General features: G+C 40.7%; 1 long non-coding RNA gene across 1 annotated transcript in view; it reads left to right on the forward strand.

Moving 5' to 3' along the window:
• The window catches only part of LOC147574763 (uncharacterized), an 84,619-nt gene that overhangs the window by 64,819 nt on the left and 3,970 nt on the right, over positions 1-15,830 (forward strand). The window contains exon 5 of the long non-coding RNA XR_015243297.1: positions 1,758-1,828. This is a non-coding gene — a long non-coding RNA (uncharacterized LOC147574763). The remainder of the gene's footprint in view (positions 1-1,757; positions 1,829-15,830) is intronic.

The raw sequence follows: 15,830 nt of genomic DNA on the forward strand, positions 1-15,830 counted from the left end.
AAATCTGCTATGAACATTTCTCTACATGTTTTGGTGTGGATGTACATTTTCATTTCTTGCTTATTCATTTTTATAACTACTTAAAGTCAGACTTCGTCTAAGCATGTCTCTTTCTTAGATTTGGGGAGTAAAACCATATTCGTTCCCTATGAAATGAGGTCTCTGGGGTCTAAATGCAACTTTTATCAAATATCTGGGTGTGTGACCAGACATGTGTTTTTATATATGTTGCATAGGTTTACTCATGTTCCCGCTGGCTGGATTGCATTTACTCTTCCCACACCTTTTTCTGACTTTCTAAGATTAGATTGTTGAGAACATAAGTTGTTCTTTATTCTTAAATGTTAAACATTATGCACCACCACCATTCCTCCTGATTCAAGGGCTAATTTTGCAAGTGTTGGCAGGAGGGCAAATTGATGCACCCAGATATTTGATAAAAGTTGCATTTAGACACCAGAGATTGCATTTCACAGGGAACGAATATGGTTTTACTCCCCAAATCTAAGAAAGAGACATGCTTAGATGAAGTCTGACTTTAAGTTGTTATAAAAATTAATAAGCAAGAAATGAAAATGTACATCCACACCAAAACATGTAGAGAAATGTTCATAGCAGATTTATTCAATCAATATAGCCCAAGAGCAGAAACAACCCAAATATTTAACAAATCAATGTATGAACAAAACATGGTATCTGTACAATGGAATATAATTTGCCAAAAAATGGCATGTTACATGTTACATCATGGACACATTTTACATATTACAACATGGGTGATACATGTTACCACATGGATGAAGGTTGAAACATTATGAAAGAAGCCAGATATAAAAGGTCACATGTTGCATGATTCCATGCATACAATGTCCAGAATTGACAAATCCATAGAAAAAGTAGATTAGTGGTAACCTAGGGGGTGGGCAGGAGGAATGAGAAGACTGAAGGATACATGAAGCCTATGGGGAAAAACTTCTGTTTTGAATAATGAAAATGTTCTAAAGTTGACTGTGGTGACTGAATGCACAACATTGTGAATACACTAAAAGCCACTGAATTGTACACTTTTAATGGGTGAATTGTAGGTAGGGTATGTGAATTAAGTCTCAGTAAAGTGGTGTAAAACAAAAGATTATAGGAGCTTTATTCATACTTGCCAAACCTGGGAAGCAGCCAAGGTGTCCTTCCATAGGTGAGTGGATAAATCAACTCTGGTTTCTCCAGACAGTGGATATTATCCAACGCTAAAAGGGCATAAGCCACTAAGTCATGAAAAGACATGGAAGATCCTTAAATGCATATTACTAAGTAGAAGAAGCCAATCTGAAAAGGCCACACACTGTATAATCATACGATATGAAAGTCTGGAAAAGAAACAACTCTGAAGACAGTAAAAAATCAGTGGGTGCCAGGGATAAGGGGGCAAGATGGGATGAATAGGCAGAGCACAGAGGATTTTAGGGCAGTGCAACTACTCTGTGTGACACTACAGTGGCGAACACATGTCATCACACGTGTTCAAGCCCATAGAACGTCCAACACCAAGAGTGAACGCTAATGTAAAGTATGACTTTGAGTGATAATGATGTGTCAGTGTAGGCCCACTGATTGTAATAACTGCCCCATGCTGGTTCTGGGCGTTGATAGTGGGGGGAGGCTGTGTGTGTGTGGTAGGGAGGAAGAGGGGCATATGGGAACTCTGTACTTTCTGCCCAATTTTGCTGTGAACCTAAAACTGCTCTAAAACTGCTCTACAGAAAGAAAAAGAGGAGGAGGAAACAGAAGAAAGAAGAGGAAGAAGAAGTCCCGAATACCTCACAAGGCTCAGGTCAGTTGGCACCTGTTGTAAAAATTTCTCTGGCCTTCTCTCTTCTCCTTCCTGGGAGAAGAATTGATTACTCTGATTTCTGCGTTTTCATTATGTTCTTATTCCTACTTCCTTTACTGTTCATATCACTTTTCATAGCCATTTACAGGACTCACTAAACTATGACCTGCCCAAGCGTTGAGGTGATACCATATTTTGTTGATATTTCTACTAGAAATACTACACTGTAGAGTTCAATAAAAGTTTGGTGTGTGATGGAACGAGAGACATTTTATAGCCAGTTTGTATCTTAAATGCAGTTTAAACAGATTTTGCCCGAGACTCTGTTCTACAGGCTTTTTGGAACCCTGAAAATAGCCGTTCCCCATGTGGCTTATCCCAGAGACAGTGATGAGGATGGGAAAGAGAGAGCATTGGGGACTGGTCCTAGAAAATGGAAAAGATATGAGAATCTTAAACCAATGAATTCTCTAGACTTACCTATATGGAGTCTCTTCAAATACAAGCATATCATTCTCCTAGAGCTTTTGGAAAATACTCCTCCTTGGAGACAGTCTAACCTAGTGCAGTGTGAAGTCAAGGACCAGACTTTCGTGTGGTGACACGGGTGGGCTGGGAACATGTCACAGCTGACATGTGAGAACATGCTCACAGCTTACATGTAAGAACACCTCACTCTACCAAAAGCCATCTCTGCCACCTCTGGATGGCTGCCTGAAATGCTCCTGTGAGAGCTTTATATTAAGGCTTAGGAGTTAGATGTATATGAACTGTGTGAGATGTATGGCATTTTAAATTTTGTTATTCATTTATGCCTTCCTGAGAGTCATACATAATCCAGTTCTGGAAAGCAGGTTCTCAGAAGGCAATAGAAGAAACCTATAAAGACATCGGTGCCAGGAGTGAAAAGGAAAAAGTACCTAAGGGGATGATAGAATAACAAGAACGTTTCTTCTCAGACTTGCGAGCATTTAATAGACAAAGTGAATATTCGTAGCCACACAACTGCTTCAATTATAGGACTAGGTTGACTCTTTATTTTAAGAAGTCACTTAATGTTTAAAAGAGAGGTGTTGAGAACATTGGGGATTTCATTGTGAGGGCTCTGCTACTTCCTAGCTAGGTGATCTTGAGAAGTCATTTACCCTCTCTGCGCTTCAGTTTTGTTCTTTGATAAAAGGGGCAATATATACCTGTCCTGCTTACATCATGGGTGATTGTGAAAACTGCTTGCATCATAGAGTGATTGTGAGGTTGCTGCAAGTAAAATGCTTAGGTGTTGGCAAATCATTTATAATTGATGTTAGCATAGATATTGGCAAATCATTTGTTATTTGATGTTAGCTGTGAACCTCCCCTACTAAATATCAGTGGAGGTAATTTCAGTGCTGTCAAAAAAAAAAAAGATGTACCATTAATCCCTCATTCCTTTAAATTTTGAAGGCTTTTTGGGGTGCCTGGGTGGGTCAGTCAGTTAAGCATCTGACTTCGGCTCAGATCATGATCTCACAGTTTCTGAGTTTGAGCCCCATGTTGGGCTCTGTGCTGTCAGTTCAGATCCTGGAGCTTGCTTTGGATTCTGTGTCTCCCTCTCCCTCTGCCCCTCCCCTGCTCACACTCTCTCTCTGTCTCTCAAAAAATGAACGTTAAAAAAAATTAATTTTGAAGGAGTTTTTACCAGGTTCTGAAGAAAGTTTTAAGTCAAGAGGCACAAATGGCTGTCTAGCCAAAATATGCATTTGTAAAAGACAAAAGCCATTCATTGACCATCTTCTCAAAGAATCATTAATTTGTATCAGGAAATGGGAGATTTTAGACATGCAGAGAGAGCATCCCTTCTAAGAAGCATGATATATTTGAGCATTTATGACCCATGGCACCTGCTGCTTCCCTCATCTATTCCAGAGATCACCTGGCATCCACGCATGCAGCAGGACACCTGTCCTGTGTCCTTGTGTAACTCTTGGCCTGTGCAGGGCTTCCCCTGGAGCAGCCTCATGAGGTCCTTAAGGACAGAGACCAGGCCTTACAGGTGCTGTGTCTCCTAATTTCCAACAGTAAATATTCCTTAAATGAAAACTTGGCTGAGTCTGTATGTCAAGGTCAGGGGGAAGTGGCGCCTCCTGGCAGAGTTTATCCTCAAGGCAGGTTACCTATTCCTGCATAATTGAAAGGAGACTCAGCTGGGCGGGTGTGAAGGCTGTCCTGCCCTTTCCCAGATGATCAAGTAATAGTGCCATGCCAGAGGTGTCAAATAAAGGACATTACAGTTTAAGAAAGACAGGACAGATTAGGAGGCAGTTCATAGGACAGCTGGAGCTTCTCAACCCTTTTTCTTGGCAAAGCACTCTTAGGAAAAGGTTAGATTTACAGAGCCCACAAGGGTAATCAATCAGTTGAGGCTGCTCCAGACTAGGTTGTGCCCTAAGGCTATGACACTCCTAGGTCCTGTCCTGCCACCAGAGGACTGAAGGGATCAACAGCTTAGCACCTGGTAACTTATCCTGGCCTTTGGGGAGTGGTATGAACTGATGTGTTTCTCCCCAGTCATAGGTTGAAACCCTAATCCCAATGTGAAGGTATTAAGAGTTGGGGACTTGGGGAGGTGATTAGGTCATGAGGGTGAGGTCCTCATAAATGGGATTAGTGCCCTTAGGAAAAGAGACCCCAGAAACCTGTCACCCACTTGTAAGGAAAAGATATACCTGTGTGTGAAAGTTGGTCTCAACAGACACTGAATCTGCCTGTGTCTTGATATTGGACTTCACAGCCTCTAAAACTGTGAAAAAATGCATGTGTGTTGTTTAAAACCACTCAGTCTATGGTATTTCTGGTATAACACCCCAACTCACTGAGAAGGGATTTTTACACCTATTAGGGAATTGATGTAGAGAACAGAGACTGTATGTATTTTAAGTAGAGTAAGAAGAAGTAGGGTCAAAGTTTTAGGAAAGATTGAAATAAAAGGAGAAACTACATTCTTCAACTTGAAAATACTGGATCGCCTTGTCAAAGGATCTCTGTGTGTGTGTGTGTGTGTGTGTAGCATGTCCCCCCAATTTTTATGCAGTTTACACTTTACTAACTTCAGAAAAGTAAGTGCTATACAGGCTTAACCCAAGATTATTTGAAGATTTAATTATTTACATTTATTTTATACTGATTTTAGTTTGGGGAATATTTAAATAATGAATTATTGATTTTAGTTGAGTTGTCCTCTCTGAAGATGGTAAAGGCTGAGTGAACCATAAAACTAAAATGTGGCATGTAACATGTATAAAACTCAGTAAGAATGAAAAAATTTAAGGTCTATATCTGGATTCATGGAAGGCAAAAACATTCTATAGGAAAGATGGATTTGAGGACATATGTGATCCTGAGTGTAAATGTCTGAGTACAAGCAAATATTTCTGGTACCTTTGCAGACTTTCAAGGCAGTGGAGCCGGTGAGACCCAAGTCAAGGTCTCCAAACAGTAAAGGGGCACCCAAGTAATATATAGGTTTTAGATGGAACAAGCAGAAAATTTCATTAAGTTAAGTATATGATACTCATGAAGTTTTGACATGATTGGGTGGTGGGGCAGTCCAGAGCCGATGGCCAAGAAATAATTCTTGAAGACGTCTTTGGTGCAAAAAGGTGATTTTATTAAAGCACTGAGACAGGACCCATGGGCAGAAAGAGCTGCACTGTAGGTGTGGAGGGTGACTATTTTATTCAGTCGGTGGAGATAAAGTCAAGAGAGAGTTTCCTAAAGGGATTTTCATATGCTGAAGACTCAGATTATTGGAGGCCTAGCTATTGTCAAGTTAAGGTTTTTTTTTTCCATCAGGCAAAGCATTAACATTAAGACAGTAGGGAGTTCCTGAACTTTAGGCTGTTGATGGGATTGCCTTTTTCTGGTAAACTGGTGAAGGCTTTTATCAGTTTAGCGATTTGCTTTTTGTCCTTTCTTGTTTTGGGGTAGTTGGGACTGTCCAAGGAATATCACACATATCCCACCTTGGGGGAGGGGTGCGGTGCTAGCTTGTGCTTGCCCCTCAGCTAGCTCATACTCCCTCATCATATCCCCTCTTTTGACCCTTAAATCTTTAAGGTTGTTGAAGGTGGAAGGTTTCACCTTCTGTAGCTTCTAACTGCTGAATAGGGGCATACAGGTGTCTCTACCTATGGGTCAATATTGACCAGAAGGGGAACATAAAGGGGAGTTACTATAGTAAAGGCAGCTGAATTCAACGTGGAGAGTAAGGTGGTATCTTTGTGGTTAAAGATCATCTGTCATTGAGAAGTCATTGTAGTGATGGAGTCTTGGCACCAAGATGACCGTCATCGAAAAAGGCAACAGATTAGGATTAGCATGACCAGAAGAATGAAAAGTCCAACAGAGACCCTTAAGAGTCAACCATAAACCTCCCCCAATCCAGGAACTTAACCAATCAGGAAAGAGAGAAAGACTTTGTAAGGCCTCAATTTGGGTATTCATATCTTTTAAGAGCCCTGAGACATTTTTGTGATAGTCTGGGATGTATACCCAGCATTCTGTTTTAATAATAGCACGTGTGCCACCTTGGGCCACTGTTAAAACATCTAAAGCCCTTCTATTTTGGAAAACTGCTTTGTGCATCTGTGTGGCTTCAGTGTCCAGTAAGGAGATGCTGTTTTGTGAGTCATTGAGTGCCTTTATAGTGTATTTATTAAGGGCATCCATATGTCAACTTACACTTTCTAACCCTACAGATGGAGCAAACATGGATGCCAAATGATCATACCATTGGAAAACAGATCATGTCCATCTTTATTTTCAATTTGGAAAGTTTCTTTTCTCACACTTAGGTCTTTCATCCATTTTGAGTTTATTTTTGTGTATGGTGTAAGAAAGTGGTCTAGTTTCATTCTTCTATATGTTTCTGTCCAGTTCTCCCAGCACCATTTGCTAAAGAGACTATCTTTTTTCCATTGAATATTTTCCTGACAGTCAAAGATTGGTTGGCCATACATTTGTGGGTCCACTTCTGGGTTCTCTATCTATTCCATTGGTCTATTTGTCTGTTTTTTGCCAATACCATACTGTCCCGATGATTAGAGCTTTGTAGTAGAGGCTAAAGTCTGGGATTGCGATGCCTCCTGCTTTGAGTTTCTTCTTAGTATTACTTTGGCTATTTGGGGTCTTTTGTGGTTCCATACAAATTTTAGGATTGTTTGTTCTAGCTTTGAGAAGAATGCTGGTGCAATTTTGATTAAGATTGCACTGAATGTGTAGATTGCCGTGGGTATTAAATTTTAATTTAATATTTACTCTTCCAATCTATGAGCATGGAATGTTTTTCCATTTCGTTGTGTCCTCCTCAATTTCCTTCATAAGCTTTCTAAAGTTTTCAGCATACAGTTGAGATCTTTTACATCTTTAGGTAGGTTTATTCCTAGGTATTTTATGGTTCTTGGTGCAATTGTAAGTGGGATCAGTTTCTTTTTTTCTCTTTCTCTTGCTTCATTATTGATGTATAAAAAAGCAACCGATTTCTGTATATTGGTTTTGTACCCTGACTTTGCTGAATTTGTGTATCACTTCTAGCAGTCTTTTGGTGGAGTCTTTCAGGTTTTCCATGTAGAGTATCATGTCTGCAAAAAGTGAAAGTTTGACTTCTTTGACAATTTTGATGCCTTTGATTTCATTTTGTTGTATGATTGCTGAGGCTAGGACTTCCAACACTATGTTAAACAGTGATGCGAGTGGACATCCCTGTTGTGTTTGTGATCTCAGGGGAAAAGCTCTCAATTTTTCCCCATTGAGGATATTAGCTGTGGGCTTTTCATATATGGCTTTTATGATGTTGAAGTATGTTCCTTCTATCCTGACTTTCTTGAGGGTTTTTTTTTTTTAATATATGAAATTTATTGTCAAATTGGTTTCCATACAACACCCAGTGCTCATCCCAAAAGGTGCCCTCCTCAATACCCATCACCCACCCTCTCCTCCCTCCCACCCCCCATCAACCCTCAGTTTGTTCTCAGTTTTTAACAGTTTCTTATGCTTTGGCTCTCTCCCACTCTAACCTCTTTTTTTTTTTTTTTCCTTCCCCTTCCCCATGGGTTCCTGTTTCTCAGGATCCTGTTTCTCAGGATCCACATAAGAGTGAAACCATATGGTATCTGTCTTTCTCTGTATGGCTTATTTCACTTAGCATCACACTCTCCAGTTCCATCCACGTTGCTACAAAAGGCCATATTTCATTTTTTTCTCATTGCCACGTAGTATTCCATTGTGTATATAAACCACAATTTCTTTATCCATTCATCAGTTGATGGACATTTAGGCTCTTTCCATAATTTGGCTATTGTTGAGAGTGCTGTTATGAACATTGGGGTACAGGTGCCCCTATGCATCAGTATTCCTGTATCCCTTGGGTAAATTCCTAGCAGTGCTATTGCTGGGTCATAGGGTAGGTCTATTTTTAATTTTCTGAGGAACCTCCACACTGCTTTCCAGAGCGGCTGCACCAATTTGCATTCCCACCAACAGTGCAAGAGGGTTCCCGTTTCTCCACATCCTCTCCAGCATCTATAGTCTCCTGATTTGTTCATTTTGGCCACTCTGACTGGCGTGAGGTGATACCTGAGTGTGGTTTTGATTTGTATTTCCCTGATAAGGAGCGACGCTGAACATCTTTTCATGTGCCTGTTGGCCATCCGGATGTCTTCTTTAGAGAAGTGTCTATTCATGTTTTCTGCCCATTTCTTCACTGGGTTATTTGCTTTTCGGGTGTGGAGTTTGGTGAGCTCTTTATAGATTTTGGATACTAGCCCTTTGTCCGATATGTCATTTGCAAATATCTTTTCCCATTCCGTTGGTTGCCTTTTAGTTTTGTTGGTTGTTTCCTTTGCTGTGCAGAAGCTTTTTATCTTCATAAGGTCCCAGTAATTCACTTTTGCTTTTAATTCCCTTGCCTTTGGGGATGTGTCGAGGAAGAGATTGCTACGGCTGAGGTCAGAGAGGTCTTTTCCTGCTTTCTCCTCTAGGGTTTTGATGGTTTCCTGTCTCACATTCAGGTCCTTTATCCATTTTGAGTTTATTTTTGTGAATGGTTTGAGAAAGTGGTCTAGTTTCAACATTCTGCATGTTGCTGTCCAGTTCTCCCAGCACCATTTTTTAAAGAGGCTGTCTTTTTTCCATTGGATGTTCTTTCCTGCTTTGTCAAAGATGAGTTGGCCATACGTTTGTGGGTCTAGTTCTGGGGTTTCTATTCTATTCCATTGGTCTATGTGTCTGTTTTTGTGCCAATACCATGCTGTCTTGATGATTACAGCTTTGTAGTAGAGGCTAAGTCTGGGATTGTGATGCCTCCTGCTTTGGTCTTCTTCTTCAAAATTACTTTGGCTATTCGGGGCCTTTTGTGGTTCCATATGAATTTTAGGATTGCTTGTTCTAGTTTCGAGAAGAATGCTGGTGCAATTTTGATTGGGATTGCATTGAATGTGTAGATAGCTTTGGGTAGTATTGACATTTTGACAATATTTATTTTTCCAATCCATGAGCAGGGAATGTCTTTCCATTTCTTTAAATCTTCTTCAATTACCTTCATAAGTTTTCTATAGTTTTCAGCATACAGATCCTTTACATCTTTGGTTAGATTTATTCCTAGGTATTTTATGCTTCTTGGTGCAATTGTGAATGGGATCAGTTTCTTTATTTGTCTTTCTGTTGCTTCATTGTTAGTGTATAAGAATGCAACTGATTTCTGTACATTGATTTTGTATCCTGCAACTTTGCTGAATTCATGTATCAGTTCTAGCAGACTTTTGGTGGAGTCTGTCGGATTTTCCATGTATAATATCATGTCATCTGCAAAAAGCGGAAGCTTGACTTCATCTTTGCCAATTTTGATGCCTTTGATTTCCTTTTGTTGTCTGATTGCTGATGCTAGAACTTCCAGCACTATGTTAAACAACAGCGGTGAGAGTGGGCATCCCTGTCGTGTTCCTGATCTCAGGGAAAAAGCTCTCAGTTTGTCCCCGTTGAGGATGATGTTAGCTGTGGGCTTTTCATAAATGGCTTTTATGATCTTTAAGTATGTTCCTTCTATCCCGACTTTCTCAAGGGTTTTTATTAAGAAAGGGTGCTGGATTTTGTCAAAGGCCTTTTCTGCATCGATTGACAGGATCATATGGTTTTTCTCTTTTTTTTTTTTTGTTAATGTGATGTATCACGTTGATTGATTTGCGAATGTTGAACCAGCCCTGCATCCCAGGAATGAATCCCACTTGATCATGGTGAATAATTCTTTTTATATGCCGTTGAATTCGATTTGCTAGTATCTTATTGAGAATTTTTGCATTCATATTCATCAGGGATATTGGCCTGTAGTTCTCTTTTTTTACTGGGTCTCTGTCTGGTTTAGGAATCAAAGTAATACTGGCTTCATAGAATGAGTCTGGAAGTTTTCCTTCCCTTTCTATTTCTTGGAATAGCTTGAGAAGGATAGGTATTATCTCTGCTTTAAACGTCTGGTAGAACTCCCCTGGGAAGCCATCTGGTCCTGGACTCTTATTTGTTGGGAGATTTTTGATAACCGATTCAATTTCTTCGCTGGTTATGGGTCTGTTCAAGCTTTCTATTTCCTCCTGATTGAGTTTTGGAAGAGTGTGGGTGTTCAGGAATTTGTCCATTTCTTCCAGGTTGTCCAATTTGTTCGCATATACTTTTTCATAGTATTCCCTGATAATTGTTTGTATCTCTGATGGATTGGTTGTAATCATTCCATTTTCATTCATGCTTTTATCTATTTGGGTCATCTCCCTTTTCTTTTTGAGAAGCCTGGCTAGAGGTTTGTCAATTTTGTTTATTTTTTCAAAAAACCAACTCTTGGTTTCGTTGATCTGCTCTACAGTTTTTTTAGATTCTATATTGTTTATTTCTGCTCTGATCTTTATTATTTCTCTTCTTCTGCTGGGTTTAGGCTGCCTTTGCTGTTCTGCTTCTATTTCCTTTAGGTGTGCTGTTAGATTTTGTATTTGGGATTTTTCTTGTTTCTTGAGATAGGCCTGGATTGCAATGTATTTTCCTCTCAGGACTGCCTTTGCTGCGTCCCAAAGCGTTTGGATTGTTGTATTTTCATTTTCGTTTGTTTCCATATAGTTTTTAATTTCTTCTCTAATTGCCTGGTTGACCCACTCATTGGTTAGTAGGGTGTTCTTTAACCTCCATGCTTTTGGAGGTTTTCCAGACTTTTTTCTGTGGTTGATTTCAAGCTTCATAGCATTGTGGTCTGAAAGTATGCATGGTATAATTTCAATTCTTGTAAACTTATGAAGGGCTATTTTGTGCCCCAGTATATGATCTATCTTGGAGAATGTTCCATGTGCACTCGAGAAGAAAGTATATTCTGTTGCTTTGGGATGCAGAGTTCTAAATATATCTGTCAAGTCCATCTGATCCAATATTTCATTCAGGGCCCTTGTTTCTTTATTGACCGTGTGTCTAGATGATCTATCCATTTCTGTAAGTGGGGTGTTAAAGTCCCCTGCAATTACCACATTCGTACCAATAAGGTTGCTTATGGTTATGAGTAATTGTTTTATATACTTGGGGGCTCCGGTATTCGGCGCATAGACATTTATAATTGTTAGCTCTTCCTGATGGATAGACCCTGTAACTATTATATAATGTCCTTCTTCATCTCTTGTTACAGCCTTTAATTTAAAGTCTAGTTTGTCTGATATAAGTATGGCTACTCCAGCCTTCTTTTGGCTTCCAGTAGCATGATAAATAGTTCTCCATCCCCTCACTCTCAATCTAAAGGTGTCCTCAGGTCTAAAATGAGTCTCTTGTAGACAGCAAATAGATGGGTCTTGTTTTTTTTATCCATTCTGATACCCTATGTCTTTTGGTTGGCGCATTTAATCCATTTACATTCAGTGTTATTATAGAAGGATACGGGTTTAGAGTCATTGTGATTCTGTATGTTTTATGCTTGTAGTGATGTCTCTGGTACTTTGTCTCACAGGGTCCCCCTTAGGATCTCTTGGAGGGCTGGTTTAGTGGTGACAAATTCCTTCAGTTTTTGTTTGTTTGGGAAGACCTTTATCTCTCCTTCTATTCTAAATGACAGACTTGCTGGATAAAGGATTCTCGGCTGCATATTTTTTCTGTCTGGCACACTGAAAATCTCGTGCCAATTCTTTCTGGCCTGCCAAGTTTCAAAAGAGAGATCAGTCACGAGTCTTATAGGTCTCCCTTTATATGTGAGGGCACGTTTACCCCTTGCTGCTTTCAGAATTTTCTCTTTATCCTTGTATTTTGCCAGTTTCACTATGATATGTCGTGCAGAAGATCGATTCAAGTTACGTCTGAAGGGAGTTCTCTGTGCCTCTTGGATTTCAGTGCCTTTTTCCTTCCCCAGTTCAGGGAAGTTCTCAGCTATTATTTCTTCAAGTACCCCTTCAGCACCTTTCCCTCTCTCTTCCTCCTCTGGGATACCAATTATGCGTATATTATTTCTTTTTAGTGTATCACTTAGTTCTCTAATTTTCCCCTCATACTCCTGGATTTTTTTATCTCTCTTTTTCTCAGCTTCCTCTTTTTCCATAACTTTATCTTCTAGTTCACCTACTCTCTCCTCTGCCTCTTCAATCCGAGCCGTGGTGGTTTCCATTTTGTTATGCATTTCATTTAAAGCGTTTTTCAGCTCCTTGTGACTGTTCCTTAGTCCCTTGATCTCTGTAGCAAGAGATTCTCTGCTGTCAGCTATACTGTTTTCAAGCCCAGCGATTAATTTTATGACTATTATTCTAAATTCACTTTCTGTTATATTATTTAAATCCTTTTTGATCAGCTCATTAGCTGTTGTTATTTCCTGGAGATTCTTCTGAGGGGGATTCTTCCGCTTGGTCATTTTGGATAGTCCCTGGCGTGGTGAGGACCTGCAGGGCACTTCCCCTGTGCTGTGGTGTATAACTGGAGTTGGTGGGCGGAGCCGCAGTCCGACCTGATGTCTGCCCCCAGCCCACCGCTGTGTCCACAGTCAGACTGGTGTATGCCTTCTCTTCCCCTCTTCTAGGGGCGGGATTCACTGTGGGGTGGCGTGGCCCGTCTGGGCTACTTGCACACTGCCAGGCTTGTGATGCTGGGGATCTGGCGTATTAGCTGGGGTGGGTAGACAAGGTGCACAGGGGCAGGAGGGGCAGGCTTAGCTTGCTTCTCCTTAGTTGATCCACTTCAGGAGGGGCCCTGTGGCAGCGGGAGGGTGTCAGATCCACTGCCGGAAGTTTGGCTCCACAGATGCACAGAGTTGGGTGTTTGCACGGAGGGAGCAAGTTCCCTGGCAGGAACTGGTTCTCTTTGGGATTTTGGCGGGGGGATGGGCGGGGGAGATGGCGCTGGCGAGCGCCTTTGTTCCCCACCAAACTGAGCTCTGTCGTCCGGGGGCTCAGCAGCTCTCCCTCCCTTTGTCCTCCAGCCTTCCTGCTTTCCGAGCAGAGCTGTTAACTTATGACCTCCCAGACGCTAAGTTGCGCTTGCTGTCGGAACACAGTCCATCAGGCCCCTCCGCTTTTTGCAAGCCAGACTCGGGGGCTCTGCTTGGCCGGCGAGCCGCCCCTCCGCCCCGGCTCCCTCCCGCCAGTCCGTGGAGCGCGCACCGCCTCGCCGCCCTTCCTACCCTCTTCCGTGGGCCTCTCGTCTGCGCTTGGCTCCGGCAACTCCGTTCTGCTAATCCTCTGGCGGTTTTCTGGGTTATTTAGGCAGGTGTAGGTGGAATCTAAGTGATCAGCAGGACGTGCGGTGAGCCCAGCGTCTTCCTACGCCGCCATCTTCCGGTCTCGCTCTTGAGGGTTTTTATCAAGAAAGGATTCTGTATATTGTGAAATGTTTTCTGCATCTATTGACAGGATCATATGGTTTTTATCCTTTCTTTTATTAATGTGATGTATCACATTGATTGATTTGCAAATATTGAACCAGCCCTGCAGCCCAGGAATGAATCCCACTTGATCCTGGTGAATAATTCTTTTTATATGCTGTTGAATTTGATTTGCTAGTATCTTGTTGAGAATTTTTGCATCCATGTTCATCAGGGATATTGGCCTGTAGTTCTTTTTTGTGGGGTCTCTGTCTGGTTTGGGAATTAAAGTAATGCTGGCTTCACAGAATGAGTCGGGAAGTTTTCCTTCCATTTCTATTTTTGGAACAGCTTGAGAAGGATTGATATGAACTCTGCTTTAAATGTCTGGTAGAATTCCCCAGGGAAGCCATCTGGTCCAGGACTCTTATTTGCTGGGAGATTTTTGATAACTGATTCAATTTCTTTACTAGTTATGGGTCTGTTCAAATTTTCTATTTCTTCTCAGTTGAGTTTTGATAGTGTGTGAGTGTTTAGGAATTTTTCCATTTCTTCCAGGGTGTCCAGTTTGTTGGCATATAATTTTTCATAGTATTCTCTGATAATTGCTTGTATTTCTGAGGGATTAGTTGTAATAAATCCACTTTCATTCGTGATTGATTTGGGTCTTCTCTCTTTTCTTTTTGAGAATCCTGGCTAGAGATTTATTTTTTCAAAAAGCCACCTCTTAGTTTCATTGATCTGTTCTACTGTTTGTGTGTGTGTGTGTGTGTGTGTGTGTGTGTGTGTGTGTGTGTGTGTGTTCTATATTGTTTATTTCTACTCTGATCTTTATTATTTCTCTTCTTTTGCTGGGTTTGGGGTATCTTTGCTATTCTGCTTCTTGTTCCTTTAGGTGTGCTGCTAGATTCTGTATTTGGGATTTTTCTTGTTTCTTGAGATAGGCCTGAATTGCAATGTATTTTCCTCTTAGAACTGCCTTTGCTGCATCCCAGAGGATTTGGATTGTTGTGTTTTCATTTTTATTTGTTTCCATATATTTTTAAATTTCTTCTTTAATTGCCTGGTTGACCCATTCATTCTTTAGTAGGATGTTCGTTAACCTCCATGCATTTGGAGGTTTTTCAAACTTTTTCCTGTGGTTGATTTCAAGTTTCATAGCATTGTGATCTGAAAGTGTGCATGGTATGATCTCAATTCTTTTATATTTATTAAGGGCTGTTTAACATCAAAACCCTAGAGGAGAAAGCAGGCAACAACCTCTTTGACCTCAGCTGCAGCAATTTCTTATGCGGCACATCTTCAAAGGCAAGGGAATTAAAAGCAAAAATGAACTATTGGGACTTCATCAAGATAAAAAGCTTCTGCAATGCAAAGGAAACAGTCAACAAAACTAAAAAGCAACCAATGGAATGGGAAAAGATATCTGCAAATGACATATTGGATAAAGGGCTAGTATCCAAAATCTATAAAGAAATCACCAAACTCCACACCCAAAAAACAAATAATCCTGTGAAGAAATGGGCAGAAGACATGAGTAGACACTGTTCCAGAGAAGACATCCAGATGGCGAAGAGACACATGAAACTATGCTCAACATCACTCATCATCAGGGAAATAGAAATCAAAGCCACACTGAGATACAACCACATGCTGGTCAGAGTGGGTAAAATGAACAAATCAGGAGGCTGTGGATGCTGGTGAGGATGTAGAGAAACATGAACCCTCTTGCAGTGTTCAAGGGTGCAGCTGTTTTGGAAAACAGTATGGAGGTTCCTCAAAAAATTAAAAATAGAACTACCTATGATCCAGCAACAGCACTGCTAAGAATTTACCCAAGGGATACAGGAGTGCTGTTGCATAGGGGACATATGTACCCCAATGTTTATAGCAGTGCTTTCAACAATAGCGAAATTATGGAAAGAACTTAAATGTCCATCAACTGATGAGTGGATAAAGATGTGGTTTATATATACAATGGAATACTAATTGGCAATAAGAATAAAATGATGCCATTTGCAGCAACACAGATGGAACTGGAGGGTATTATGCTAAGTGAAATAAGTCAGTCAGAGAAGGACAGATACATGTTTTCACTCATATGTGGATCTTGAGAAACTTAACAGAAGACCATGGAGGAAGGGAAGGGGAAAAATATAGTTACAAACA

Source organism: Puma concolor, chromosome D4, assembly GCF_028749965.1.
Source record: "Puma concolor isolate L17-30 chromosome D4, mPumCon1.1.hap2, whole genome shotgun sequence".
Taxonomy (NCBI): domain Eukaryota; kingdom Metazoa; phylum Chordata; class Mammalia; order Carnivora; family Felidae; genus Puma; species Puma concolor.